Source organism: Arvicanthis niloticus, chromosome 11 (assembly GCF_011762505.2).
Source record: "Arvicanthis niloticus isolate mArvNil1 chromosome 11, mArvNil1.pat.X, whole genome shotgun sequence".
In the NCBI taxonomy this organism is placed as follows: Eukaryota; Metazoa; Chordata; class Mammalia; order Rodentia; family Muridae; genus Arvicanthis; species Arvicanthis niloticus.
The window spans coordinates 27,943,976-27,969,948 of record NC_047668.1 but is presented as its reverse complement, the minus strand read 5'-3'; the positions used below and the strand labels follow the sequence as shown (position 1 = coordinate 27,969,948).

The 25,973-nt window shown below is 35.9% G+C and overlaps 1 long non-coding RNA gene across 1 annotated transcript in view; it reads left to right on the top strand.

Moving 5' to 3' along the window:
• The first annotated feature begins 7,791 nt into the window (after window positions 1-7,791).
• LOC143443958 (uncharacterized) overlaps window positions 7,792-25,973 on the top strand; it is a 35,512-nt gene continuing 17,330 nt past the window's right edge. Inside the window, exon 1 of the long non-coding RNA XR_013113416.1 lies at window positions 7,792-7,891. This is a non-coding gene — a long non-coding RNA (uncharacterized LOC143443958). The remainder of the gene's footprint in view (window positions 7,892-25,973) is intronic.

The following is a 25,973-nucleotide window of genomic DNA, read 5'->3' as shown; positions in this document are numbered from 1 at the left end:
TGTATTCTTTTATTTTAGGATGAAATGTTCTATAGATATCAGTTAAGTCCAATTGGTTCATAACTTCTGTTAGTTTCATTGTGTCTTGGTTTAATTTCTGTTTCCATGATCTGTCCATTGCTAAGAGTGGGGTGTTGAAATCTCTCACTACTATTGTATGAGGTGCTATGTATGCTTTAAGCTTTAGTAAAGTTTCTTTTATGTATGTGGGTGCCCTTGCATTTGGGGCATAGATGTTCAGAATTGAAAGTTCATCTTGGTACATTTTTCCTTTGATTAATATTAAGTGTTCTTCCTTATTTTTTATTACTTTTGGTTGAAAATCGCTATTATTTGATATTAGAATTGCTATTCCAGCTTGTTTCTTGGGACCATTTGCTTGGAAGATTGTTTTCCAACCTTTTACTCTGAGGTAGTGTCTGTCTTTTTCACAGAGGTGCATTTCCTGTATGCAGCAAAATGCTGGGTAATGTTTATACATCCAGTCTGATAGTCTATGTCTTTTTATTGGAGAATTGAGTCCATTGATATTAAGAGATTTTAAGGAAAAATGAATGTTGCTTCCTGTTATTTTTGAAAATGGAGGTGGAGTTATGTTTGTGTAGCTATATTCTTTTAGGGTTGGTGGAAGATTACTTTCTTGCTTTTTCTAGTTGTAGTTTTCCTCCTTGTGTTGGAGTTTTCCACCAATTATTCTTTGAAGTACTAGATTTGTGGTAAGATATTGTGTAAATTTGGTTTTGTCGTGGAATATCTTGGTTTCTCCATCAATATTGATTGAGAGTTTTTCAGGGTATAGTAGTCTGGGCTGGCATTTGTGTTCTCTTAGGGTCTGTATGATATCATTCCAGGATCTTCTGGCTCTTATAGTCTCTGGTGAGAAGTCTGGTGTAATTCTTATAGGTCTGCCTCTATATGTTACTTTACCTTTTTCCCTTACTGCTTTTAGTATTTTTTCTTTGTTTTGTACATTTGATGTTTTGATTATTATGTGGCGGGAGGTATTTCTTTTCTGTTCTAGGCTATTTGGAGTTCTGTACACTTCTTGTATATTTATGGACATCTCTTTCTGTAGGTTACGAAAGTTTTCCTCTATAATTTTGTTGAAGATATTTCCTGGTCCTTTAAGTTGGGTGTCTTCACCCTCATCTATACCTATTATCCTTAGGTTTGGCCTTCTCATTGTGTCCTGGATTTCCTGGATGTTTGGGGTTAGGAGCTTTTTGTATCTTGTATTTTCTTTGACAGTTGTGTCAATGTTTTCCATGGTATCTTCTGCACATGAGATTCTCTCTTCTATCTCTTCTATTCTATTGGTGATACTTGTGTCTACGACTCCTGATCTTTTTCCTAGGTTTTCTATATCCAAGGTAGTCTCCCTTTGTGATTTCTTTATTGTTTCTACTTCCATTTTTAGGTCCTGGATGGCTTTGTTTAATTCCTTCACCTGTTTGGTTGTGTTTTCTTGCAATTCTTTAAGGGATTTTTGTGTTTCCTCTTTGAGGGCTTCTACCTGTCCACCTGTGTTCTCCTTAAATTCTTTGAGAGTGTTATTTGCGTCCTTCTTAAAGTCCTCTATCATTATCATGAGAAGTGATTTTAATTCTGAATTCTGTTTTTCTGGTGTGATGGGGTGTTCAGGGCTTGCTATGATGGGAGAACTGGGTTCTGATGATGCCATGTAACTTTGGATTCTGTTGCTTACATTCTTGCACTTGCCTTTTGCCATCTGGTTAACTCTAGTGCTGCCTGCACTCACTGTCTCTGGCTGGACTCTGCCTTTCCAGTTATCTTGCTTGTGTCTGAACTCCTCAGAGTACAGATGTCTCTGTGATCTTTTAATCCTTATACCCAGTTTTTCTGAGTACAGTGGCTCCTCTAGGATGTCTCAGGATATAGTATCTCCACCGTAGCAGACCAGCTAGGTGTCTGCTGCTCTGAGTGAAGTGGCTCCTCTAGGATGTCTCAGGATATGGGTAGCCACTGATCTGAGTTCAGTAGCTCCTCTAGGATGTCTCAGGATATGGTGTCTGTTGCTCTGGGTTTGGTTGTTCCTCTAGGATGTCTCTGGATACGATGCCTGCTGCTCTGCATCCAGTGGTCCCTCTAGGATGTCTCAGGATACACAAGAGAAGACCAGGCAGGTGTCTGCTTCAGGCACCAGGCCCAGGCAAGGGCCTCAGAGTCATTTTGATTTGCATTTCTCTGATGACTTAGAATGTTGAACATTTCTTTAGGGGCTTCTTGGCCATTCGATATTCCTCAGTTGAGAATTCTTTGTTTACCTCTGTATACCCCAATTTTTAATAGGGTCAGTTGTTCCTTTGCTAGATAATACACTTATGGTACTGTGGCTAGTATGTGCAGATTCTTGAGTATGAATAGTTTAGCATTAGCTGGGCTTCAGCGGATTGTGCCTGCAGAGTTTTTCTAAGATAAAGTAACTAATATTTGAATAAAAAGAGATTTATTTGTTTTTATTACAGATATGTGTGTGAGAGCTTTTATGAGCTTATGTGTACAATATGCACATGGGAGTTAGCAGAGGCCTGGAAAATGCTTTAGGTATCTTGGCACTGGAGGTATGGGCAGTTGTAAGCCACCTGGGGATGTTAAGAATAGACTCAAGATTCTTCTCATGACAGTATGTGCTTTTAACTGCTAAGCCATATCTCCAGTTCCTTATGTAATATTTTTAATTCTGTTTCCCTATCTGAGGAGAGAGCTGTGTTTGATCAGAGTGTTTAGAGGACTAAATGAGGAATGCATAGAGAGTCTCTAACATATAGTCTCTCAACTTCTAGTTCAGGTGTAATAGGAATGGTAGTATTAACTATGTGATATCCTCCCTGGTACCTTAGAGATGCATGCTGTCCACAGTGGGTCTAGGGTACCTCCATTCCTTCTGAACACTTTGAAGAGATGAATACATGGCCTTCATGTTTGCTGTAGTTGTGTGTATGATGGTTTTCTGAAAGCTTTTATTGTGCATTTCTGAACTCTTGTCTTTAAATACTTACTTATAGTCATAACCATTTATACTACATACCAACATGGTCAATTTTACCAAACAATTGCTGGATAGATACTCCTCCGGTAGGTATAAATATGAAGCTTAACAGGAGGCACCTCTAAGAAAAGAGGATTTTTGTTCTTGTCTATAGTATCACACATTGTGTGCTTATTTTCCTGAAAATACTCCATGTGAGAGTTCAGTATTTGTGGTAAAGTGGAAGATGGGGAAGATACAGTGTATTCATTACCCCTGACCTTGGAAGCTGGTGTTATCGACTGTCCTTAGTCTGTGAAACTAATAGGGCTTCTTTACAATGCTCACACTGTGCTTCAGTGTGTGGGCAATCTGATACAATGATGGTTTGGAACTGTGGCTGAAGTCCTATTTCTTCTATTCAGTTACACAAAAGAAACAGTATTAAAAGCCATGAATATCGAAAATCCAACATAGAGATGACTGCTTTTGTTTTGGTTTTTGTTTTATTTATTAAAGAAGTGAGGTAGAGGGAAAGTGGAATAGCATGCTTTTATTTTTCTACTCTAATTTTTTCATGTTCACTGTAATTTGGTATACAATAGTATCTTTATATGAATCTGAACTGACATTGGGCATATTGTTCCCATGTCCCTCCACCCTTCCCTTTGTCCTCTGTGTTTCTCCAGAAAGCTTTAGTTCTACTTTCCTGCCATATGTACACATTCTATATTTGGATATTTCTTTTGTATGTGTGAGACTGGCTTAATTTAATGTAATTATCTCCAGTTGTATACATTCTCTTGAAAATTATATAACTTTCATGTATTAAAATTAAAAATTAGCATATAATATAGTAGCATCATTATGCCAATTTCAGGGTGTGTTTTATTAGATTTCCCATCCATTTCAGTTCTCTACCACTCTGATCCCTTCTCATAGCCTTGTCTTCCAATGGCTTTTCATTTACATGTCTCCTGTGTCTGTAGGACCACCCTCCCTGTTTCTTCTTCATCTACATTATTCTTCCTTGATCTTTGGGTTAGATTCTAGGCTTTACTCACATTCGAATCCATATACTCTTGAACATCTTACAGACCAGGATTCATATACTATAGCGTTTCTGAGTGATGCTCTGGCAGCACCTCTGAGTTCAGTTCCCATCACCATATAGGGTAGAACACAGCCTCCTACAATGCCAACACCAGGATGGCCAGTGCTCTGTCTTGAACTCAGTGCACAACTGCACTCAGGTGCACAGACTAATATACAAATACACCCATATGCATATCCTTGAAAATGAAAACAAACCTTTATTAAAATGTATTTTGGCAGATGTGTGTGCTCATGTTGATTAGCCAGTAAACCTCAAGGATCAGTCCATTTCCACTTCCACAGTTCTAGAGTTAGAAATCTGCATCAATGCATTTTTCTTTGTATGTTGGGGGGGGGGGGCGGTGAACTCAGGTCCGCCCATCTTCAAGGCAAGCACTTTATTGATAGAGCTCTCTCTCCATCTCTATAAACTCTACATGTTAATTACTCATCTGGTGTATAGCTAGGCAAAGAGTTCCTCCAAAATCTTTAGAATATCTCTTTACTTGATTATTTTCTTTGCAGTGCAGAAGCTTTTCAAGGCAACAAAAATCTCATTTATCAATTACTGGCATTATTTCCTGAATGTCTGCAATCTCATTCCAAAAGCATTTACCTTTGCCTAGATCTTGAAGTGTTTCAATACTTTCTTGTCAAATGTTTTCAGAATTCCAAAGAACAGATTTTCACAGATGCTCAGTGGGGATTAAGATTTGGAGCTTTCCATCAAGGCTGTGGAGTCTTGCTATTCATAACTTTGTGAGGCCTGATGCTTCTGAGTGAAACTTGCTAGAATGGAACCTTTCTGTGCATGACCATACCGTAGCTAGAATGAGATGTCCCCTATATGTCTTGGGCATTTGTACAATTGATTACCAGTTGGTGCCTGTTTGGGAAAGCTCATGAGGTGTGGCTTTTTTTTTTTTTTTTTTTTTTTTTTTGGAAGAGGTGTACCACTAGAGGTGATTTGAAGTTTTTAAAAGTCTCTGAAGTTCAAGGTGCATTCTCTCTGCCTCCTGGCTTTGGTTTGAGATGTGAGCTGTCAGCTGTTGCTCCAGCCACCTAACACCTCTAACTCTGATCCTTCGACCTTGACTGTAACCCTTTGAAACTATAAGCCCCAAATAAACTCTTCCTTCTACAAATTGCCTTTACCCGAGTACTTTATTATGGCAATGGGAAAGTCCAATGCAGACAATGGCTGTCACTTAGTAATTTTTTTATTGAATGAAAATAAAATCTCAAATGCTAAGGTTTTTGTTGGCCTACAGATCACTAGCTCTGTGGGATTTTATACTTCATTCCATCCTTCAGAGTAACAATCTCAGATGCTTTAGGTACAAGACTCCAACTCAGCCATGGGAGAAGGGACTGTGAATTCTTGCTTTGTTGCTTCCAGCCACATGAACTTGCATAAATTTCCTCACCTCTTTTGGTATTATAGTAAATCTAATTCTTAACACAGTTGGATATGATTGCTGATTTCCAAATTTTCACATATTTAAAAAGTATTCATTTTCTTTTCAAAAATGAAAACCTCTCACCAGTCTTTATCCTGCATGCATAAGGTCCAGTAAGCCAGAGTAGAATGCTGATCTTATATTCCTGACAGTCTTTGAAGTCAGCACTAAAAGCCAAGATATCTACAAAATGCTTTTGAAATCAATGAAACAAGAACCTTACCCTAGCACCTCCAGCTGTAGAATCTGCCATTTGTCCCCTTTCGTGCAGTTTTTATTTGTGGGCTTGCTGCTTTTTGCTTTAACAGGTGTGTTATTAGTCAGGTTTCAAAAAAAAAAACCTGTTATGACATCATCTTTGTGTTCTTAGTGAATTAATGAAATAAATCGACTCTCTCTTGTTGTCTTTCCATCCAGTCACCCTGAACAAGTGGCTTGCAGGAGACGCTTGTTATGCCTTATTACTTACTCTTCTGTGGATTAACTGAACAGTCAGTCTAGTCTGTAGCAGCATGGCTCTTTTTTGTAGTAAGCTTGGTGCCAAGGTCAAAAACAGACTGGTGTATAGAGGACAAGTCAAGAGTCTGTGGTTCCCAACAGCATAGTTTCTGACTTTTATATATGTGTGTGCTAACATATGGCCAATACAATGCTATGCACATTCACCCTAAGTTTTCAACTAAAGTTTAAAATAGTCATGGGATATCTTGTGATGAAAGAAGGTTCTATACCACATATGCAGGGGCCTAACTCTTAGGGTCACCTTATTTCTGAACAAGGCACATGCATGCACAAGCTGTACTTTCACTAGCTCAATTTCTTGCAAAGGTCACTAGTGTGAGGAATTTTTGTCCTGACACATTATTAAATTTCCCATAAAATCCAACTTTTGAGATTTCTCCTCCATTACATCAGTCTTACATAAATAAACAATTTTTTTTTTTACTTTTTTGTTTTTAGTTCTCTCAGAGTTCTGAGACAAGAAAAGTAAAATCTAATTACATTATTGCTACTTTGTTGCAAATTGGTAATTGGGCACAGTGAAATCAGCATATTGTATGACATATCATTCACATATTCATATATTCATGACGGTGAATCCTACATTTAAAAATTCCAGGGAAACTATTCAGAAAAGATTTTTCTTCTTTTGACTGCAAGACATTTCAAAATCTAAAGTTGAAGATTTCAATGTTGGGCACAAATACAAGGGTTTGTTTGATGGCCCTAATTAGTGATTTTGTAATTGGGTATCATGTCAGATTCATGTAGCTGGCAGCATTCACTGAGAACATATCTAAAGCCTATTCTTTCATTCTCTTTCAAAATTGTCATTCATTTGGCTGACAATTCATGCATATTGTAATAGCCCTGGGGTGCAATTAATTTTAGCAGTTGCACAACTTAGTAAGAAAAAAAAAAGCATCGCAAGCATCATGTGTGCCTGGAAGGTCAGATGATGCCACAATTTGCACCTTCGATGCGAGACATGAAAATTAGCAATTAACATAAATATATTGATTAACATATGGATAGTTTATACTGATATTCTAATGAAGCTAATAATGTTTAATCAGATATAAGTATACTTTCTATCATCTGTACTACACCACAATTCTTTGGAAAGTAAGAATTCAAATATATTTGGTTATTGTGTGAAGCATGTACTAATGAAAATACAGATAGGTCTCTGCTCTAGAAAAATTATTTGCAATTAACTTCTTTGCATATTATTATGTTTCATGCCGTCTAAACTACATCATTAATATCCTTGAATAGTTTTTATCCCTCACTTTTACCATTAGCCTGTCCCTTTGTTTTTCATTAATTCCTACTAAGAACTACTTAAACTCTTACCAAAAATCCTTTAACAATTACAATAACCTCAGATCTGGACATAGGTCTGTTCATCGTTCATATGATCACAAAGTGACTTTTTCTGAGTCACAGATTTGACTCCTGATCCTCTGTTACATTTTTCAGGAACTATTTTAGTCAGCTTTGCTGTGGTAACAAAACACCAGGGCTAGTTAACTTATGAAGAAAAAAGGTTCTAGAGGACATTTCTTTGAGCAGTCTGATGAGGTAGTCCATCGTAGTAGAATGCTTGATTAGAAAAATTCATTGATTCATGGACTGTGATAAGGGTAATAAAGGAAGAGAACTGAGATCCACAGCCCACTTCAAAGTTCTAGCTCCCTGGAACTGAGAACCACAAAGAAGACTCCACTTTGTAAAAATTCCAGAACCTTCTAAGAATGCCACCCAGGTGACCAAGCCTGTGTAGCACATGTACCTGTGCTACACTCATGCAACTCCACAGGACTGAACTTGACTTTTGGTTGAGGTAATGCTGGTAATACAGCTGTAGGTTAGACTGTGGATTAATTAGTAAGGATTTCTTTTGTTAACTGGGAGGAACCTAGTGACCCACTACGATGAGGACAGAGCACACATTTTTAGAACCACTATTATTGAAGTTGAAAATAACATCTAGTAAATCTTACTATATCCTAATTATTGCTCTAAAGACTTTACATACATTTCTCTCTCTTCACAGTTCTATCAGGAAGTTAATGTAATTGCCATTTTCATCTTAAAGATGAATCTGAGGCAGAGAGAGTGAGGCTAACTAATTTGCCAATAATAGCACAATTATTAAATAATGGAGCTTGGATTTGTTCTTGAACTAGCTGAATCAAAAACTTATACTTTTTCCATTAGATGTGAAGGAAGAAGGAGGGGAAATGATAGATAAATCTAGACTTTGCAGTTCAGCTCTGTGTTCTTTGTAAACATTTGCCAAGCTGGACACTGAAAACCAACTCTCGCTGTGGGTTTGGCTAACCAAGATTTTCTTTGTTTAATCACCGTCTTTGTCTCACTGTGTTAGTTGAAAACCAACAGGAATTATCTGATGCCTTCTAACATAAATAAGCATAGGTCACTTGACAGAAAAAGCAAATAACAAATGCAATTTAAAGGCTAAAGGCAGTCACTGTTGTGTGCTGGGTAACAGAGATGTTGCATGCACCATTTAACTTTTCTTAAGTAAACAGATTCTGCAGATTGACTCTTCTGCGTCAAGGTCATTTGTGAGAATTTCAGTTTGAGAATTGAAATCTGAAACTGAAGAGAATGTGTTTGCAGAGACTTGTTTTCAAAAATGGATTATCTAGTTTTGGTCCAGTAACTCAGAAACCGTACATCTCTTTAAAGATTGACATCATCAGTTCCTCAGTTGTTAGCCTCACTTGTTGACTGTCCCATGTTCCCTTAGCCATCAGGTTCCACATTAGAGTTCTTGTTTGCAGTTAGCCTGTCTATTAGCAATGTCAAGTAAGACATCTGGCTATACAGAAAAGAACTAATGAGAAGGTGTTAATATTGCACAGCTTTGGTGGATTCAGCACATCTGCCTAGATTGGAAACTATTTTATCCATAGTGGCTTCAGCAGTTATGTTCCTGTCATGGAAAAGGAATGACAGGGGAGAGGAAAATGACAGAAGAAGACAGAATAGGTTTGTCAATAGTGTGTGTAGGAAAAAAAAAACATGATGGTCTTATTGAACTCTGCTGCTTCGTCTCTGGGTCAGAGTTACTGTGGAAAGCAACAGGACTGGGGCTCAAGTTGTGGCAAACAGGGCTTGAAGTCTTCCTTATCATCACATCTCAACTCTTGACTTGCAAGACATCTGGGAACTTTTAGAATACACACAATTCCATATTTGTAAAAGATAGCAAATGAGTAGGGGTTTAACATGTGTGGTTTGATTTAATCCTTACATTGTCCCTTTAAAAGAAGGAGCAAGAAAAACCCAAAGTTTAAAAATAGTCCAGTTTGTTTCAAGTATTAATCACCAAATCCAGATGTTATTTGATATGAAAAGCTTATCTAAACCAGTGTCTTCTACTAACAACATTCTAAAACATTTTAAAGAGACTATACTATAGCAATTCCTAAGAGACACAGTAAAAGAGTCAATCCAAAGAGGCTGTGTTCTGTTGAATCCAACATTGCTAGTTATCCTTTTCTGTTAAATCTTTTACAGTTGCCTATATGCTTATGTATAAATTATCAAGAGATTTATAGAAGAACAACCCAAAATACTAAGAGCAAACTTCTGCTTTAATTATCTGTTAGATTCAGAAATTTTGACTTAGTAATTATGTAGGCGATCCAATACTTGATGTAAAAATAAATCCTTACATCTTGTCTCAATGACAGTGAACTCTTAGCTACCTCACTATAAATACTGGAAACAATTATTAGTTTTGGTTCTTATTGGCAATTGTTTGTCCAACTTCGTCAGAAGAAAACACAATGGAATATATTCATTCACTCATTTAATCATATTATAAATAGTAATTAGATTGTATTTTATTTTAAACCCAGATCAACAAAAAGTCAAACACATATTGCAGTTCCCTGAACTAAATGAACTGCTAATAAATCACAGATATGTTTCCCATCATCACGTAGCCTCCGATGCTTCTGAAGTCATAAGCATGCAGGAAGACACATTAACTTATGTGCAATATATTTTTCCAACTGTCTTTACAAGTACTCAAGTAATAAATTTAGCTCTATAAAGGTGAATTATTAACATACTAGAGATTGTAATTATGGAATCAAATTTCTTTATCATTCTTAAGTAAAAACAGAGAGCATTATAAACTCATTCAAGCATTAGGGTAACACCTTTCACACTAGAGCCTATAATAGCTGCTTAACAGGGATGCTGGATTAGACAGACAAACAGCCGGGCAATTGGGAACATAAAATGTTGCTTCTAAATCAAAACAATTTTAGCATCCCATCCCCCTTTAGGATGTTTGAACTTTTTTCAGTAGCTCACTAAACTTATGCTTTCTCTTTTCATTTTCTAGTTTTATAAATTAACTCACCAATCAATCTATTAAATAAAGAGTTTCTATTTTATACATAAGTATGTTCTATTTAAATGCCTGTGATGAATCCCAACACCATTATGAATGTGTGATCTTTGGCAATTTACTTTACCTTAGTGCTCGGTTTATAGCCCAATCTAAAAAAAGGGATAAAAATAGCAGTCCAGAAAAGGTTATGGGCTTATATTAGTGTCTATAAAGCATTATGAGCTTCTCAGTAAACATGAGCTACAAGGATAGTGGTGATGACCGTGGAGCATGGCCATTCTACTTTTCTAAACATTTTGGAGATGAGATAGTTAAAATATGGCCAAGTTATAACATTAACTTGGGTCAAAAGGGCCTATTATTAACTTGTTAGTTACACCTTGTTGAAAGACCATGAATGACAACTATAATAATTTGATATTAGCATAATGACGCACAAATGTTTGGCACAGAGCTGATTACTAATAAGAACCTAGAGAGTCGGTAAAAAGTAAGTAAATAAACTAAAACGCAAACAGGAGATCAAAGCATTTGATAACAATAACACTGATGCATAGCCAACCTGCAATTTCTCTGAGAAGAGGGGTGAGTGGTCAGGACTGGGCAGTGGCTGACAAAATGAGAGATACTGGAGATCAGAGTGTCAGATACCTGAATGGTCTCTATATTAGCCAGCTCTGTTAAAACCAAAGGGGGTGTTATGTCATGAGAGCTTGGACATCTCTGAGATGGCCTCAAAGGCAAAGATTCCCCCAGGGCTTGAAAATAGGACCAAATGTAAGCTGAACCAGTGGCTGCAGCCACTTCTATGTCATTTAGGTACTAGTAAAAGGATGTGTTGGGCAGTTAGGTCTTCCATTCTCCTTCCTCCCCTTCCTTTTCTCCACATCATTCCCTCCCTTCCTCTCTTTCTCTTCCTGTTGGAGTTTTACTGTGTGACTCAGGCTGGCCTTTCCAGACTCTGGATCCTACCAAGTACTGGATGACAGTGTGCCAGGACATTGGTCATGCATAGGGTACATCTTCTGTGTGCTGACTAATCGAAGGCCTTACAACCAGGTAGTGTGAATTTGATAACTGATTTCCGTCATTATAACAACAAGCTCAGACATGTTGCACAACTCTCTGTGACTCAGTTTGTTCAATTTCCACCGACTGTAAGCAGAGAAGTTGCATTGTAAAGGTGGCATAAGGATGGTGTGAATGTTCTTGGGAGGGGAATGGAAATGGGCTTGATAAAAAAAAAAGGTATGCAATGGTATTAGTGACTATTACTCTTTTTTTTCAATATATATTTCTTAAGCCTCTTCATATAGAATATTTTCCTTTTGATTTAAAAAGGTTCCATTGAGAGCCCCCAATTTAGTGATTTCAGGGTCCTGAGTTAGCTGCCTTAATGACTGAATGAGGTAATGGTACCCACAAGTTAACAAGAATTTGTTCTCGTTTGTCATTGCTAGTAACTTTTATTAGAACTCCAAAGACAATTCCAGAAACTCGGCCGAGTTGCTCATTTTCTGCAATGCTTTTTTCCTACATTTTCCCCATCATTTTTATTTCCCACATCTTTAAGATTTTGTTCATTTGAAAAACGTGTAGGATCATTTCTGTGCACTCCACTCTTGCAGTCAGTATCATATGATGGTTTATAGAGTTTTTAAACATTTGATGGGAGCATGAAATTTTTTAGATACACCATATTTTAAGAGAAGGCGAATCAAGCCATGAGAGTCCTATGAAAATAAACGCCCTTCACAGCAATCCCAGGGCATGGGCCATGCTGCTGCTGTAAAACCAGTTCTCACAGGATAGAACACAAGAAATTAGAATTTGAATGGCAATGTTCCCATTTTCACTTTTCATTTAATATGATTTTTTTAAAATCATAAACAGATCAACACTAGCATTTGGAAAGAACTATCTGACGTTTAAATTAACTTTGAAAAACAATACACCTAGAAATATTACATTAGACCACTTTTGCTATCAGGAGTCTTATGTAGACATTCTATACTTATGCTAATTCTATACCAATATGTAGCACAACTTAAAATTTCCAGGGGCTGTGGAGCAGAGGGCTCGGGTTTGCTTTCCAGATGGGTGATGTGGCCAAGTAACATCTGTAATTCTAGTTCTACGGGATCTGATGCCCTCTATGGGCACCGAATACACATGGTACACATGCATGCATTCAGTTAAAACATTCAAACTCACAAAATCTTAAAGATCAATGAAATTATCTGAAATACTTTGCAAAATTCTGTTTGTTTGAATTTACTTAACAGTAATATTCCAATTTTGGTGTCTTAATTACAAGTGAGCCATAACTATTGTGTAATAACATGGTTAAAAAGTGAAGGTGGCTGAGGAGATTTTGAGTTTTCTTAGTATTATGTTGGCAGTTTATCTATAAATGTAAAATTATTTTCAAAAAAGAAATTCATTTTTAAGTGTTAAGAAAAAAATCAATATTTACAAATGTGTTATTTACAAAAGAGTAATTAGAAATCAATTAAATGATTTTAAAATATAAAAAAAAGAACATTAAATTTTTAGTAGCTTATTCACTCAATAAAATACGACACAGTCACTAGGATATATATTTATAAATAGGCAAAAGTGCTTTTTACACTTTTTAATGAGGATAAAAGTTCATGTATTAGTGTATAATTGAACCATAATTAAAGTTATAAAAAATATTATAATTAAAGCAAGCACTTCATATATTGGGGACAATGGGATTCAGGATTTCTTTCTTCCAGTCACAGTTGGTACACATGTGTATGTATGTGTGTGTGTATGTGTTTGTATGTGTATACGTACACATACACACATACATATGTGTGTAGGGAGGCCATAGGCCCATGTCATAAGTCCTTCTCTTCTCCGCATTATTTTTAGTGTTGAACCTGTCACTGAATCTGGAACTCACAGCTCTGCGTTGTGAGGATACCAGGCACATGCCAGTGCTCAACTGCTTCAGATGATGTGTTTCAAACTCAGGTCTTTAGGCTTTCATGACAGGCTCTCCTTGACAACTGTGCTCAGACCCCTTTCTCACAGCTTTCGGGAATTTCTATAGCTTTTATCCTGGAAAATCCGCAACGTTGGAGGCAAGCCTGTGAATGGCTGAGCTTATGCACTTGGCATCTGTACTAATCATATTGAAAACAAGATATTTAAACATAACTCCCCATATTTTAATGAAAATGTATTTCATCAACAACAGCAGCCGAAGAAACTTATCAATCAGGAAGGTATCCCCTTGTATAAGAGATGCTGGATTTCTTCCATTCTCCTTGACAGTCATAAATACGCCAATATTTCAAATGCAAAAATGACTAATTTCAACTGCATTAAGCTAGATGCTCTGAAAATCCTGCCTCAACATCTGCTTTTCTGGGCACAAGTATATAGGAACACATGGACTAAAAAATGCAACCTGTGCGAATTCAAAGTTGTGCTTTGGTTGAGAAACCAAAAGTGAGTTACTTCCAATGGAAAAGGTTTGGAACCCAGGAGCACACATTGTGTACTCTGGACAAGTTTGGTAGTATCAGAGATGAGTTTCCTCTCTTTAACACAAGCAACTTTTTGCTATTGTCAATAGTCATTTGGGGTCCATCTGGGACTTGGCCTCTTTGTCATGGTTTGTAGAAACCGGTAGCTATCTCCAATTCATCTTCCAGCTTTTGCACAAAACTAGATAATTTCCTCTTGCCATTCCAATTTCCATTATTTGATTATGTTCATTTGAAATTGTGGGAAATAGGTGGAATTCATTTAAAAATGTGGTCTATAGAGGATGGTTTTCAGCTGACATTCATTCTAAAGCCAAAAAAAAAAAGCCAGGTTTGGAACTAAGTCTTTTAGTTAGGCGAGATGACAGAGGTTCTGGGTAGTCAACAAAATGACGGACTGGGTATTAGATCTATCTTGTACCTTACTGACACAAATTGGTATAGTTATGCTCTAATTGTATTTTGAGAGAAAAGATTTATTTTAACAGGAAGGGTGATATGTAGGAGGAGCTAAGGTGGGAGGAGCATGAATAGGAAGAAGAGGAGTAAGGAGAGGAGGAGGAGAAGGAGAGGAGGAGCTAGGAGACGAGAGAGAGAGAGAGAGAGAGAGAGAGAGAGAGAGAGAGAGAGAGAGAGAGAGAGAAGGGGGGAGGGACATGGGGGTAAATGTTTGTGTGTCTCTGTCAGTCAAAGAGAGTTGATATATCTAGGTTGAGTATTGGGTTACATTTCTGATTGATATTGACCATTACCAAACTTATAAAACCTTTGATTAACATTTAAAAAATTGTATAAAAGCAAAAAGGAGAAGGGGGCATGGGATAGGGGTTTTCTAAGGAGGGGAAATGGGGAAAGGAGATGGCATCTGAAATGTAAATAAAATATCCAATAAAAAATAAATTAAAAATGATAAAAATAATAAAAAATAAATAAAATATGCTCTATAATAGAAAGTCCATAGTGTTCTGCCATATGTGGGTAAGTATTATCTGCTTTCCATTGCCACATTCAATAATTCATTCGAGTGTGTGAAACACAAGTGTTAATTCAAGCAGGGCCAGGTTGCACAGGCCCACATTTCAAACTACTCAAGAACCCTTTTCAGATGGAGGACAAATTCAAAGCTTGCTTATGCTGCTGAGTGAATGTAAGGCCAGGCTCCATAACTTTGAGAGACTCAGTCTCAAAACCAAACAATATTAAATAAAAAAAAAGGGGGGGGGGCTGAGACTCAAACTCAAGAGGCTCAAACCCCAGCACCACAAATAGCAATAAATGAATTAAAGAGAAAATAAATAAATGGTAATTAAAAACGCATACATAGGAATAGTACGGCTGGCAAAGCTTTTTTCTAACTTTCATAACTTGAAGGTTCCCTATTGGTGGTGTTTCAGCAGTTAATGAGGGGCCACACTTGGATGTGCATGTGAGTGTGAAAAGATTCTTGACACAACATGAAAGCTTTGCATCGCTAAGGGCTGATGGTAGATACATATGTAGGAACAAATGCCCAGTTCATTGGATAATTTCCACAAGTCAAATGATAAGCGTTATTTGTCCTTAGAGGTCAGGGTCAAGGGTCATTTCTCTCTTGAAGGTATTCCACCCTTTAAAAATGGAAAAGTATATTGAATCTTTTTAGTTACTTAGATAGACCTTGGACAAGATTCAGGAAATGGAAATCATTCCAGAAACCCCTTTCCACTGTCAATGAAGAAAATTTTTTATCTAAATTCACCACTTATAAAGAGTGTGTGTGTGTGTGTGTGTGTCTGTGTGTCTGTGTACAGGGATCCTTGGAAGATTTTCAACATTTGATGAGATAGCTCTTTGGATGGTTTTCAAGACCTAGAGGGGTCCATAATGAAGGATCACGCTGCTTCCATTAGTGTATTTTTCCTCTTCGTGTTTGCAGACAAAGCTGTGAATTGGTCCAATTTCTTGTTTGGCTAAGGTAGTCTTTATTTTAATAGAAAGGCTAGTCAACTTGGCACATTTGCAAATGAGAAGAGCAAATGAACGCAAGTAACATTTAGATAATTCTCAGAGCCAATAGGAAAGAACTTTGTGCATGTGACAGCTGTACCTCGCCCCACCCCCTGGTAGTTTACCCAAAAGAGTAATACATCTTGAAAATGATGAAGAGCTCATGTCTGTTTTTACAGCTGTTAATCATCAGGTGATTTAATGATCTTATTGGGAAGGAAATTTAGTTGGGTAATGTGTGTTAAAAATACAACTTTATCCTTATATAGTTAATTTCTCTTAATATGCCACCTTTCAGTGTTTGAGGTCTTTTGAATTACTAAGTAGGTTGATTGAATATGTACTAATTCAGAGAATTTTACTAATACTTATTCATTTATTTTAGATTATAAACTAGAGTCTCCATCTACTTTAATGCTATATTTCTTTCCTTGAAATGATAAATATATTATTATTACAAAATGAACTATACCTGAGTTCAATATTTCAATAGATTTTTTTTACATTATTTCTGCAACCTAATGTAACATTAGAATGAAGCTAGTGTTTGAAAATAGGTGTTTATAATGGCAACATATGCCTGCTTTGGCAGTTATTAGGAGATGTAACTAATGGATGACATCTGATTGTAAGTTAATGAAAATACTTCACACTCATTTAAATGTAAATACCAGACAGGGGAATCACTTAACCAATAAAAAAAGTCAGCACAAATACCAGCCTTTTAAGCTGTAAAATACAATATTTTTTCAGGCATGGGTAGAACTAATTGTTGAGGTAGTTGTTATCAGCTTCTTCCCCAGCTTCTCTTAACACCAGAAACAGTTTCAGCAGTGTCAACCACATGTCACCCCCATCCTCCACCCCCACTTCGACTCCTGCCCATGCTAAATCAAGATGACTTTATCAGGTGTTAGGTCATCATTTACACAAGGAAGGTTCACAATACAAAGCTTCAAACACTACTTTATTTCACTGTTTTTCTTCTAATCCAGCCAAAGCCAAATAATTTTCACAGTGTTTCTTTACAGCTATGTCTGTGCATCCTTGCATTGATGGTAGTTCTGTCCAGCAAGTCCAATAGAGTCTTCAGTAATTTTCTTGGTATCACAGGCCCAGTGAAACTGTTTCCAACTTAAAACTAAGCTACAGGATCCAGAGGGGGAAAATATAAAAATACTTCAAAGTTATTATTACACCAGAAAGAGCTTCCAGAGTTCTATTTCAAGAAATTACATACTGGATTTCATAATTTTTTCCTTTGGTTTTGCTTACGTTTATTTGTTTAGAGACAGGTTATCTCAGTCTGGCCAGAACTCTTTACATGGCCTGGGATGACCTAAAACTTCTAATCTCCATGTCTCCATCTCCCGAGTGGTACCATGCATGGTTTTACGCTGCACTTGGGACCAAATCCAGGTTTTGCTCCATGAGTGGGAGGCAAAATGGTACCAATTGAGCTCTATGTCTACCCATAAAATAGTTTCCCTTTAGTTAAAATAAAAATCAAAATGAGCTTAACTGTATTTTTGCGTCTTAAAAAATTATTGCAATAATAATACTACCTTTTCTGATAGAGTGGAAATCATTACCAAAGCACAAATGGAGAAGCAAAAACCTTGCTTTGTAGCTGTAAACTGTTGCTTAACACTATCTGAGATGGACTGGAGTGGAATATTCCTTTACTCAGTGGCACAGACGGACATTTCTGGATGAGATTCTGCCCCCTTGTAGTGGAATGTGGTGTACATTTTGATTCCCTGGCATGCCTACACTAACACCCATCTGTTAAGATGGCATTGTTCCTAAAAGAAGAAAAACAGCATGGTGGTTTGCCAAATTCCAAAAGTCTTAGGTATGGGGCATTTGTATACATTTCTGAAGGTAGTTTCCAGATTGAAAAAAATATATGAGTTTAGCTTGGGATACTTTTTCCTAGGCCATAGGTTCACTGTGTCCATTATAAGAAACATTGTCATTAACATTTGAATGATAACAAAGTACACTTTCTTATGCTTGACCTTGAAGACAGTTGCCCTGAAAATCATTTATGGAAATTAAAGTGAACACAAGCTCATTGTAAGCACTTTCAACAAGAGTGCCCATTTTTATGGATACATACATAAATACATAAGTACAATATATAACATATAACATACATTACCAATCAGTTAATGCTGAGTGTTTCATGAGAAGGTTTGAAATCAGAACCCCCAGTTTTGAGATGGAAAGCCCTCTCTGTCTTGTAAACTTGACATGACATCCCTGATTGCTTGAGGTGAAAAGGCCCAGCACAGGCTTAAGTTAAAACCAAACAATGGCAACACTGCAGGGCTCAGGAGCTCCTGAGACTACTGGGATAATTTGGTTACTGAAGAGAAAACAGCCTGTTGCTTAGCTACGAACTCTGGGTAGCAGCTCTCTCCCACCTGTTTCCTGGTGTTTTGTTTTGTCAATGTAGTTTCTTGCAAATGAGAATGTCTGCATTCAGAAGCCCATATTGCAACTGTTTTGATTTGTAAAAGCAAACAGTATTAGGAGAAACTAAAATACAAGTAGACATAAAATTCAAAGGACTTTTGTGCTTTGGCACTAAATTAGACTCCATCAAATATAAAGCACTGCAGAAGTTTATGGGCTTAATGTGTAAGATGAAGCAATTTGATTATAAAACTAAGTATAATTAGGAATATTAGAATCTAAGTATTATTAGGAATATTAGTTTCATATTGAAAACACAAGCAAGCACTTGCCGCATATACATGTAAAGAAATTTTTATATGCACATTTACATATATTGATATTTGATCTTTGATCACATTTGTGTTCAACTACCAATGTTTACTTTTATTCTTGTTCTTCTTTTAAATTTCTTAGAAGTTTTTAGGTCACAAAGCAGGCTACTTCAAATGCTACTGCTGGTGACACTTCTTAAAACGGCCCAGGCCCAACCCGCGACGAATTCTTACTGGGCAAACAATAGAAACCTAAATTCAGCATTCCTCAGAAAGTCAGTTTCTGTTTGTCCACAAAGCCAATAAATACTTCTCTTCTCCTGTCTTAGCAGTCAACTGAGAGGGGCAAAATGCTTCTAGAACAGCTTGCCTCAGTTCAAGAACTTCTACTCTGTTTGCTCTGCTCTCCCACCAAGCTACTGCTCTCTGTTCTGATGAGACAGCCAAGCAATTTTTCCAATAAACACTTTTTGTCCCCTTTAAATCCACTGAGTGGTCTAGTTCATTGTTTCACTGTACTCACAGAAATAAAGTACAAGGTATAAAGTTCAATAATGTTCTATAATTAATCTACCATAGTCTGTAAAATCATTAACATAATTACATCAAGTAATTGGTTTATTTTCTAATACTGAAAGATTGTTAAGTTATTTGAATTAAAGTACCAAGGGATTTCTAAAATAGTTCTATGAGAAAGATATTTGGTTATTTTTACAAAATCAATAGTACAAAACTAAGAGGTCAATTTAAAAAACTTGTTACCCTGAAGATGTACTTTATTTGCTCTACGGTATTTGTCCAGTGTACAAGAGTCCCTGAATCAACCCCAATTTGGGGGAAAATAAAAAGGATCATAAATCTGTAAGTTTAGGATTGAAAGTCAAAGAGATTACTCAGTTCCTCTCTCTCTCTCTCTCTCTCTCTCTCTCTCTCTCTCTCTCTCTCTCTCTGTATATATATATATACATATACATATATATGTATATATATATACAGTCTACAATCTTAATGTGTTTAAAACTTTTCAACCAATACTAATTAGGTCTGACACTTGATAAAGAATATTAAATCAACAGTGGGAGAAACTATTGTTTGGCTAAGATAGTCAGAAATAATATAATGAAAATCAAAGCCCTCTCTTGGGGTTCTTAGTCTCATTAGTAACAGAATTTAGTAATGGACTCAAACAGAAGCTCAAGGACAATTTTATTAGAGTTTAAAAGAAAACCCCAGGGCATACGAGTTGTACACTTCAGCAGCTACTCAGAGAATAGAGAAGGAGGAAGAAAGCTATGGTATTCAAGATGGCATGGGGATAGGGGTAAAATACAGTATAAATATGAATACAGCATAAATATAAATATAAATATAAATATAGGAATAATAAAAATTAAATGAGAATTTTTTTGCTTATCTCTTTATCATGATTTATTATCACCCTGCCTTACAAGGGGAAATTCTCTAACCAAGTGAATAACCATCCACCTGCAATGCTAGGTCTTCATATAAGCCAGAGATTCTGTTCTTTTGACTTTCTCTTTCTTCTGTCCTAACACTAAGGCATTATATAGAGATTTTACCTAACAGTTAAAGGTGTAGTTACTTTTATATAAATGTATAGAGTATGAGCCTTGCTTCTGACTTGATTATTTTAAAAAAAGTAGCTTTTACACTTTGAGGAGTAAACTCTGTAACTATTTATTTAATAATCTTTACATGAACAAGTGGTTTTTCAGAGGGAATAATACTTACATTGGATTTTTGAAAAACCTTTGATTGTGATTAGAGAATTAAAAATATATACTTCAACAAGAAAAATAGGGAAATTAACAAAAGAATGACTACTGAGTTAATGCTGTATCATAAATTCCCTTTCAGTTTGATCATTGAAGCATACATCAAATTCCCTAAGGGAGACAATTATTAATTACAATAGAGGTAAGTTAAACAATCAAGGAACTAATTTAATAGTATTCTTTGCATAGATCTAGCGGCTTAAATAGGTATATAAAGAAGTAAATATAATTTTGACTTATAGTGCATCCAGATCATACAAACTTATAAAAGAGAATTCATAAACAGGAACAAATCATGATCAGAAAAAAGTAGAGTGAAAGTTATTTTTTCTTATTCCTTAAAACATTTATGTAAAATTTTGATTATCAATATATTATAACCATCCAACAATATTATGATGAGAAAAATTACTTTAAAAATATCCATGTGTCGGCATCATATACATATACCATTGACTAAAAATGGAAATTTCTTAACTTAGAATTGGCTTTTAAATTTAAAGCACTCTATTTGTTTTTTTGCTTTTTTTTCTAATTTTGTTCTGACAAAATCCATTACAGAAGCACTCAAGGAAGGTTCAATTCATTGTGACTCACAATTCAAAGGCATAGTCTGTCATGACAGGAAAGTCATGAAGACAAGCAAATGCAGCAGCTGGTCTCACTGCATTCACAGTCAAGAAGGCAGGATAGATGGCCCTTAAGTGCTTGCTCAAGTCTCTTCCTCATTTTGATGCATTTCAGAGCCTTAGACACAGAAAAGAGCCACTCATAGTATATAGGATCTTCCCACCTTAATAAATGTTATTTAGAGAATTCCTCACAGATATGCCCAAATAATTGTTTCAGTAGTTTTTATGGATATCATCAATTTGACAATTGAGATTAACCATATAAATCTCATTTTTCAACTTAACACCCAGACATATCACTTAAAATCATAAAATTCTACTGCTATAACATAAACCTTTATTTTCAATTTATAATACAAGGTTCATGTAGTCCATCTACAAAAGTCTCCAAGATCTTATCAGTTCTCATAATGTTTAAAAGTCCAAAGTATATGGCTCTTGAGAGATGCAGGAAATCCCTTAACTCTGAGCACCAGTAAAAAAAAAACCAAAACCAAACAAACAAAAACAACAACAAAAAAAAAACAGTCTTTTTATCTCTCACTAGAAAAAAAAACCCTAAGGAATAGTAATAAAGTAAGATTTAAAAGAACAAACAAGTTAATAGAACAAAAACAAAAAGCAAACAATCCCCCCATGGGAAAAAAAAAAACCAAAAAAACAAAACCAAACCAATCAACCAAAACCAAAAATTAAAAAAGAGGTAAAATAAAGCATGAGAAACACATATAGACACAGTGACAAACATGTTCCAACAGGTGAGGATCCTATAAACTATAAACATAAAACTAGAAGACATAAAATATATGCAAAGGATTTGTAAGGCTAAAAACAAATAAACAAACTAAGATGTGCTGACACAACATTATGAGAACTTCTTAAATGAATTTGTGTTCCTTTTGTGTTGGCCATCTATTGCTGGACCCTGAATGTGGTTTATTTTCTCAGTAAGTCTCTCTTGGAGAAAACAAGTATTTCATTTGAAAGTGTTACCAATTGTGCATTGATTTTTTTCTCTAAGGTCGAAGAAGCCATCAGGTGCAGACCTATAAAGGTCTTGCACATGCTTTAGCAATCTCTATGAGGTCATGTGTGCATTTGCTCTCTTTTATTTAGAAGGCCTTTTTTTCTTGGTGTTGTCCATTTTCTCTGTCTCTTACACATGTTCTATCTCCTTTTCTGAAGTTTCCTAGGTCCTGAGGGAAGGAATTTGATTAAAAGTTTAAAAGATATCGTTTATGGTACCAGAAGGTGCAGTACAAGCTTCCAAAGGAAAAAAAGGCAATTAATCAGCAGTTCTACCTGGCTATGCCACCTATGAACCATGTCAATAATCAGCATACCATGACCCTAAGAGTGGAGTAGTAGTGGCATACATACCTTGGGGGTAACCAACAGCTCTCTAATTCTGCTTAAGACCTGCTTAATAAGAGATCATACCTGGTACTGAATACATAGCAAAGTGGTCAGTGCTAGCAGAGTCAACGTTATTGAAAGAGAATCTGCAACCATTAATTTACTAAACCAGCATATTTCCTGACAATCTACAATCAAATTTTCTTATACCCATAAGTAAAAGTCATGTTTATCTTTCACTAAGGAAACTTCTCTTTCCTATAGACTAAAATGGCTACAGAAAACCACAACCAACCAAAATGCAGAGTTATGGAGCCCAGTCCCAACTGTAAGATTCAGGGAAAATTACTGAAGAAAGGCTGAAAGACTGAAAGAGCCAGAGCTCTGATCAGAAACTTTGCTGTGAGATCCTGTTTCCTCGTAATACCAGAAGCTACTTTTCTGAAGTCTCACCAGCATGGCCACTCAAATGTGAGCTGAACAAGGGTGGCACCAAGAGACATTTCAAGCTAGATGAAGAAAAGCTAAAAAAAGTGCACATGCGTGCGCGCGCATGCACACACACACACATACACACACACACACACACACACACACACACACACACACACACACACACTATAGGTAAGCAAAGAAAGCTGGAAAAAGGAGAAGGGATTTTCACCAGGGAATAACACACCAATTGGCTGTCCAGTGACAAACTGATCAGTCCTGAAAATACAGGGACATACAGGTAACAGTGTACAGATTGAACATATTTTAGGAATATACATTTAGGAATATATATTTAGAAATCTACACATATATATTCAAACAAGGGGCTGGAGAAATAGCTCAGAAGTTAAGAGCACTGGCTGCTCTTCCAGAGGTCCTGAGTTCAATTCCCAGCAACCACATGGTAGGTCACATGTATTCACACAATAATAAATAGTGTTAAAAGAGGGCATAAATTTGGAGGAGAGAAGGGGGTATATAGAAGAGTTTGGGGGGAAGAAAAAGTAAGAGAGGAATGTTGTGTTTAAATTATAATCTCAAATATAAAAATTAACATAATTATATTATCTTTATTTATGTGTATTCATGTATATGCAGAAGTCTTCCACATGTGTACATGATCCTGGGATTCCAGAAGAGGCTGTCAGATACCTAGAGCTGCAGTTACAAACAACTTAAGCTAACTAGCATGTGTGCTATAAACTAAACTCCATCTCTTCAGACAGCAGTATTCTTCACTACCGAGCCATCTCTCCAGTCCCACTTGTCTGAAAATTTAAACTTTCTATCACAACTTTTCTCTATAAATTTTGCAGTTTTCATCTTTCAACGTTCATTGTAGATGATCATAGGAACACTGAACAGCAGCCATATCCCAGCCTGAATGCCATACTGTCTTGATATGTCCCCTGTCAAAGAAATTATCCCATTTCTTTTTAGCTCAGCTTCATAAAATTCTCAGGACATGTGCAGAATGCTGCCTGATATTTTGCTGAAATATAGCAATAATGGCCTCCAGCCCAGATTTTGGTAGAATCCTTTTTCTCCTCTGGAGTTTCTTGAGCTGAACTTCAAATGTCTGTGATTTCCTTGTGCTTCTGTTTCCTTTCTTTCTTTCTTTTTTAAATTCCATTTAGACTTTCTCATTAAGCTTTCTTAAAGTATTCTAAAGACTTACTAGCCCAAAACTCTAAATTCCTTTTCATTTCTTCTATAAACCAGTTTCAAAGTTCAAAGAACTTCATAATCATATTTATCAGAATGCTTTCACTTCTCTGTATTCTGTGTTAATTACTTCTCTCAGTGTTGTGACCAAATAATAGTTGAATAGCTAGTTAAAATATGTGCCTATTTTAATTCATGTTATTCATTTATTTGTGTGTTGGAGTAGAAATCACAGGACAGCATACACGTATCCTTTTTCTCCTTCCTCCATCTAGGTAGGTAAAAGAAATCAAATTCCGATTGTCAGGGTAGATGTCAAGTACCTTCACCCACTGAGTAATTTTACAAGCCATAGCAACATATAATTTAAGGAAAAATGGATTGCTTTGGCTTATACTTCAAGGAGTCATTGCATCATGGTGAGGAACACACAGCTGCAGGAATAGGAAGATGGCTGGTCCTCCAAGCTCCAAATTTTCCAATCTGGAATTCAAGCCCATTGAACAGTGTCTTCCATAGTGAAGATGGATCTTCTTAATCTAGTCTCACAGAAATGCAGAGGGATTTGTTTCCACTATATGTTTATCCACTGAATTGACAGTTGTGATTAACAACTATAAAGATAAATCTCTAATAAATAAAAAAGAAAACTGAATTAAGAAAAAAGGGTTTCTAAATCACATATTTACAGTAATAATTAAGAAATTATTAATTTTTATTAATTCTTAATGTATTAATTTTAAATAATTAATTATCCATTAAATCTATGTAAAGTTATGCTAGAAATAAGTTTGCATTCCTTCATTCAAGAAAAAGTAGAGTCAGGCTTCCAGAAAGTCCAGAGAAGGCAAGAAAATGTCTTCGCAAATAAGATTTCCAAGTGAAATTTGGAGGACAAGGACAATAATTGAGACCAATTTTCACATAACTTGGTCCTAGCTAATGTAGGGGATGATGAATGCAGCATATTATTTATAATCATTTTAAATATCTATCTATCTATCTATCTATACATAGAATAGCATATAACAAACATTTAAAATGTGTTGTTATATTAAAGAATTTGGAAATATTTAGATAACTAGTACTAATAAGACAAATTTCCATTAACTCTTTTAACATAAATAACCACCATCAGTTTTATTTTCTTTCAGTCTTTATGTTTTCCTTAATATATACTCTTTTATAAAGTCAAGTGTATACACATATTTTTTTCTCACTGTGGTTTGAATGGAATGACCATCATAGGGTCATATTTTTGAATGCTTGGGCCACAATTAATGAAATTATTTGGTATTGATTGGGAGGTGTAGACTTGTTGGAGGAGGTGTATCTTTGGGGATGAACTTATAGGTTTAAAAGGACCATATCATACCCAGTTATCTATTTCACTACCTTGCACTTGAGAACCAGATGTCAACTCTCAGCTACTGCTACAGTGCCAAGCCTTCCTGCCTGCTGCCATGCACAAAACCATTATGGTCATAGACTCACCCTTTAAAATTATAATTTAATTATAATTTTATAAAATTATAAAATTATCTCTAAAATCTAAACTCTTTCTTTTATACGTTGTTGTAGTCACAATGTTTTGTCGCAGTAATAAAAAAGTGGCTAAGACATCATAGAAACAGGAAAATCACACCCTAATAAAAGCACAAGGAGGGGGGATTGGGATAAGAGGTTCCTGGGTGGTGTGGGGAATGGGATAAGGGGATAAAATTTCAAATGTAAATAGTATAACCAATTTTAAAAGGGGGAAAAAAGAAAAATTGTTAGAACCAACATCTTTAATAAAATGTCAGCCCTCTTTAAAAAAAGTGGCTAAGAAACCTAATGTTTCA